Consider the following 6,164-nt stretch of genomic DNA (forward strand, 5'->3'; position numbering starts at 1 on the left):
TCCGAAGTGCATACACCGCTTAAAGTGTGTGCGTTTGCACTTATGACGTCACTCTGTAAAACCCAACACTGATCAAGTTCTTGTTTTTGTTCTTCTTCCAAAGTAAAAATCGCTGGTGGAAGTTCAATCGTAGAAATGAAATATAAAGTTATCTAAATCCGATCTCTCAAACACGTCCAAGCCGTCTGCGTGTGTACTGGCCGGTTTAAAATTTAACCTTAACCTTTCCGTGTACGTACACGCAATGCAACCTCGTTACCCAACAGTTGAGGGCTTCCCAGTCAGCGTGCACGCATTTGTGGTAAACAAACAGCTAACAGTAACCAGCACAAATACACCTGCAAAACAATATTCTATCAAAAGAAAGCCATGAAAAAATCACAATTTCCTTCAATTTCTACCTTTTGTTTTCTTGCGTTGCCTTTTTGGTTAACTCAGATTTGTTCAACCCAAGTGGAGCTCCGCTATCGTGCGACTTTTCAAGGCCAACCAAAATCAGAATGGTCTTACCGAAGCAGCGCGATCCCATCCTCGTCGCCAATTTGTGGTGACTCATCGAAGGGTCTATCCGGGAACCACTCCGCACTCCTCGGTAACTCCCGGCCGCACGTCCTGTCCGCTTGCGCACTTCACAACAACTCCCCACTCTGATGCTTAGCTCCCAGATCCATATGTCATTAGGTTGCACGAACCAGATTGTCAAACTCAAGGTGGTATAATATCTGGAGCAACACGAGAAAAGGGCGGATAAGCATTTTGACAGCTAAAACTATTTTGCAAATTCCGAGACAACAGGTAGCTTTTTCGCAAAACTCGATGTGTTAAACAATAGCTGGCCTTCCCAGCAACCTTCTAACGGTGCGGGTTTTGTTAAATAGTTACCTGTTGGCTCGGAATTTGCAAAATTGTTTTAGCTGTCAAAATGCTTATGCACCCTTTTCAAATGTTGCTCCAGATATTAGGGCGGTACCACAGTTGGTACTAGCATTGGTGGCCGACAGCTATAAAGTCAACTTCGTTCATAGTTTTTAGTGATTAACATTCCAACGCCCAAGGCTCAAAAAAAGTTGGAACGGTAACTTCAACTCGCTGGTTCTCGGGCATAACTCAACCAATCAAGATGATTCTTCTTTCCAGTGATTTGTTAGAATGTCTAGATGATCCTAGAACTTGGCATAACTTAATTTGATCAAATCTGTCATGTTTGCGATCAAAAACATCGTTCCAACTTTTTTTTCGCGTGTAAAAAAAATCGCCAAAAATTCCGCGGAGGCAGTCGTTTTGAAAAAAGGTGGAACGATGTTTTCGGTCGCAGAAATTACAGATTTGATCAAATTAAGTTCTGCAAAGTTCTAGGATCATCTAGACATTCTAACAAATCACTGGAAAAAAGAATAATCTTGATTGGTTGAGTTATGCCCGAGAACCAACGAGTTGAAGTTACCGTTCCAACTTTTTTGGGAGGCTTGGGCATCCGTGTAAGTTGGACATGCGTTGGGCGTTCCAGTGTTAAGGTATCGTTTATGTTTATATAAATCAATCTTTATATAGAATTTATTAGCCTGAAAATATCATTTATTTTTATTTTTTTCATTCTGTAGCCCTTCAAATTTAAATATTATTGTAAACCAGCATAGAAATTAGAAATGTCAAAGAAATTAATTAAAAGCAATCAACATTAGAGTCTTGTTGAACGCCAAATGTACAGTAATCAGATTTTCATCAATTCGAATATTGGAATAAATTTCAAATCAAAAATCAAATTATTCGCTCTACAGCATTGCCTTGGCGTTCTCGATTGCGAGATTCCTACTCGAAACTAGGTGTTCGAAGGCTTGATTGTTGAGGCAATTGCAAACCTCTTTTTACACCTTAGCTTCCATCCACCCCGGGATTCGAACTGACGACCTTTGGATTGTGAGTCCAACTGCCTACCAGCGACTCCACCGAGGCAGGACCCAGGGAGACGACTCCTACACCTGGACTGAGCTAACGACCTAACCTTTTTAGGTTAGTCCGGGGCCAACATTTACTTCCCGTCCGACGGAAGGCGTGATCAGACAAATCTCGTCTCAAAAAATGCCACCGGGACCGTCTGGGATCGAACCCAGGCCGACTGGGTGAGAGGCAATCACGCTTACCCCTACACCACGGTCCCGGTGGAATAAATTTATCTAAATTAAAAAATAGGGGTTTTGTGGAAGTGCTCATTGCTCACATTCCTTTTTGATTGTTTTGACATATTAAATTCCTCTATATTTATCTTAATCCCATTAAAAACTCATCCTACCATGAAATTTACTTTTTTGTTGCCTGACAGGTAGACTTTCAGGTATGTCCAAATTACCCCACAAGCAATGTCCAAATTACCCCCATAGCATATCAAGGTTACTGTAAGAAAGGTTGGGCTGAAAACGTGTTGGTTTAGTATTAGTAAGCAAAAAAGTGTCAACATTTGCGATGCTTCAAGTGATCCTTTGGAATGAAGTGGCATCCCATAGGTGTGGCTGTGAAGGAGAGCATGTCATGACGGTCGGCTTCTCTATATCGGTTCACGTCCTAATTAGGATGTCACTGGGCCGCATATGAAACAGTCCAAAGAAACGCGATTCTGGGCGCGGTAAACCCCTATGTGCTCATATGTGTGTGGAACAGGAAATGATTCCAGTACCCAAAGTGGATTTAAGCAATCTGGTGAAATGAAAAAGACTCTTGAAAGTATGAGCGCCTTGAGATGACAAATGAGAGAGACGGATGGGCATACACGGAAGTAGAGTTAGATTTAGGACACTCTCAAATACGGACAATTGAATTATCGAAAGATATCTAAAAAAAATAAATAAATAAATAAATAAATAAAATAAAATAAAATGACGTCACAACGTTCTCGTTCCTTCTGGATGGTATACGGAATTGAATGAAAATTTGAATAATTTTAAATTAAACGGTGTTTTTCGCGATAAACTGGGTTTAAAGAATAAAAAGCAGGTACATGCAGCTGGTGAAAACATTAAATGAGGATTTTTTTTATTACAAAACTGTATATAAATTAATTTTAATTTTGACTTCACTGAGAGTACAACTTCTGTCGCAGAGATTTGGAATGTTTATTAGTTTAATAATTTTTATCAAATTTAAAGACATACGACAGTCCAACATAGTAAACAAAACTTGTTTGAATTGAGGAATAGGTCGGAAAAGCCGTCAATTGGGGATTCGGCGATTCGGGTTCTTTTCCGTCGCGGAGCACTATCATCATCGCTTCCAACCACCTCCTCCATGCCTTCTTCAATTCTCAAACCATTCTCATCATTGCTGCCAACAACCTCCTGTTTAATGGTCACCATCTCATCAACGTCCTCCCACTCGAACCCAACCTCGGCCGGTCCTTTTTGACCCTTCACAAACACCGTCTCCGGCAAGTAACCACTTCCGCCGCAAACATCCTCCTCCTGCTGCGGTTCCAGCAACTTCCTCAACTCCCTAACAACACGAGTAGCTTAGCGAGTAGCCCATCGTGCCAGACGAAATCCGGTCACTCCACCAAACGCCGTCCGCTCAAAATTGCTATTGTATTGGCACAGGTTCCGGAACTCGTCAATAAGGTGAACCGTCTTGACGCAGTTTGTGCACGCCGTGCTGAGTCCTGCCAATTTCCTGCAATTTGCACCCTAAGTGGTCCCCGTTGTTGTCGCGGAATATGTCCCGTAGATTGGTTCGGGCCGAGTCGGAGACGACAGTCAGGCACAGCCAGGGCTGCGGAGTCGGGTCATATTTCAAACGACTCCGACTCCGACTCCGGCTTTCTCAGATTAGCCGACTCCGACTCCGACTCCGGCTCCGGCTTTCAACAAATGGTTGGCTCCGACTCCGACTCCGACTCCGGCCTACCAACTCTAGCCGACTCCGACTCCGACTCCGACTCCAGCTTTCAACAAATGGTTGGCTCCGACTCCGACTCCGACTCCACATATTTTTAAATGTTTCAAAAGTTAGTTAACTATTATTAGTTAATTATTTTTAAAACATTGATAAATAGGATTATTTGAATACTCTCTAAGCGTCATGATTTCTCAAGAAAAATAAGTTAAGTAAAAGTGAAGTAAAGTAAATAAACGGAAAAAAAGTTTCTAGGTTACAAGTTTTATACGTTATGGAAACAGAAATCAAAAAATATCTTCAGTTTTAGAGGCATTTTGAGAAGAACAGTTATGTAAGTTAATTTGGATTTATTTGCTTAACCTCAAATTTGAAAATATTTTTTTCAAGGTAATAAATTTAAATATTAAATTATTATTTTTGAAAGAATAACTAAAAGAAACCTGACCTTAATGATCTATTGAACATTAAAATTCAATTTGCTCACTTTCAGGCTGACATTTGTAAGAAGCACAGTGACAGGCACCTTGTTTTTAAAATGACAATTTTAAACGAAACATTTTTTTTTTGTTTTTTTAAGACGTACATGGACATCACGGCTGAAGGAGATTATTATTGCAAATCAATGTATCTAAACAATTTCTTCGTGAAAAGTACGCTTAAGATGGCCTTTTCAAATATCTGTGACATGGAAAATATTTTACCCTGGAAATTTTTAATTTATTTAAATTTTAAAATTTTATATACTTTAAAAAGGAGGCGCACGATACTTCGTGAATCTTCACCTAAAACGAAGTTTTATGAATGATCTTGCGCCTCCATCGAAATATATGAAAAAACTTAAATTATAATAAAAAACAAATATCCATAAGTAAAATATTTTCTAGGTCACAAATATTTAATTTTTTAAGGTACATTGTTATGCAATGATTATCACCTTTCGTCATATTGGCGTGGGACATACAGTATGAGAAAATTCGTACCAGTTGATAATATTTTGATTTTGTTTTTTGTATAATATTTGAAAAATAAATTAAAATCCTACATTTTGTTCTATAAATTTTTTTATTAGTTCATTTTTCTCTGAATTCTTGAGATTTGGTTTTTTTTGCAACGATATCAAAATAGTTTGACTAAAATCAACATCAACAATCAATGATTAATTCAAAATTTGTTGCAACTTCTTTTGATATTTTTTGTTAGTTTCAATTATTCAAATGCAACATATTGATTTTCTTGTACTTAGTGATAAACAAAATGCGCATGTTGAGTTCCAAGTAAGAGATTGTTATTATTGTTGATTATTTGTTACAAAAGTTGTTACAAAAGTTCGGTTTGCAAAAACAGTGATTACTATTTTTAATCTTTTTATGTGCCTCGTACCAACCCGAATAAAATTATATGATAATATGCATTGTCAAAACCATGCAGTTACAATAGATATTATAATATCTACAGTATGTAAAAAAAGTATTTACACCCCTTGGGCACTATGCACATTTTGTGATGAAACATGTAAACAATTTAATGTTGACATAAACCTAGTACTACGTTTTGTTCAGAAACTCATGCCGAACATTTTGATGCAAAAAGCTCATGAAAAGATGATTTCTATAAAAAGTTATATAACAAATACTATTACGAAAATAAAAAAGGTGCAAAAAAAGTTTGTACACCTTTCGAAAAATTAACATAAATAATGTTATTTGTTGACAAATCACCATAAATCCAGTCTCCCAACTCCAAATAGGCATCCCTGACTGATTAAAAAAAGAATTTGGATTGAATATAAAGTTTACTAACTACTTAGTATAAAAGTTTATATAACTCTGGAAATTCTATATAAAACTTATCTAAACTTAATTTTGCAAACTTTTAATTCAACTAAATGTCAATATATTACCATATAATTGCTAAATAAACATTTTGGAGTGGGTATAACACCGTTTTGGGGGTATTAGTATCGATAGAATAGATTTTTCGTTGGAATTTCGTACCAACCCGGAATTACGTCGTAGGAAAATCCGCCTGCATCCGAATCGGTCCACGATTCACAAGTCAACCTATGTGGAATCGAAAAGGGCATAAAATTTCCGATCTTTTGATACCCAAACATCTAGGTTTTCTTTAAAACCTACGTTTTTAAATACCTGGGCAAAAAGTAAGTTTGATCCACGAGAACAAAAATTACGAAATTCCATACATTTTTGGCAGGTTGCTCAAACGAAACCATAACAACGTTTTTGCTTAGGTATTTAAAAACGTAGGTTTTAAAGAAAACCTAG

At 37.4% G+C, this 6,164-nt stretch overlaps 1 long non-coding RNA gene across 1 annotated transcript; it reads right to left on the reverse strand.

Annotated features, from left to right (window-relative positions):
- Window positions 1–238: 238 nt before the first annotated feature.
- On the reverse strand, window positions 239–830 carry LOC120425628 (uncharacterized). Its single transcript, XR_005606556.2, has 2 exons — window positions 402–830; window positions 239–338 (listed from the first exon to the last, which is right to left on the reverse strand). It is a non-coding gene; the product is annotated as an uncharacterized LOC120425628 (long non-coding RNA).
- Between the last annotated feature and the right edge of the window lie 5,334 nt (window positions 831–6,164).

This window comes from Culex pipiens, chromosome 1, assembly GCF_016801865.2.
Source record: "Culex pipiens pallens isolate TS chromosome 1, TS_CPP_V2, whole genome shotgun sequence".
In the NCBI taxonomy this organism is placed as follows: Eukaryota; Metazoa; Arthropoda; class Insecta; order Diptera; family Culicidae; genus Culex; species Culex pipiens.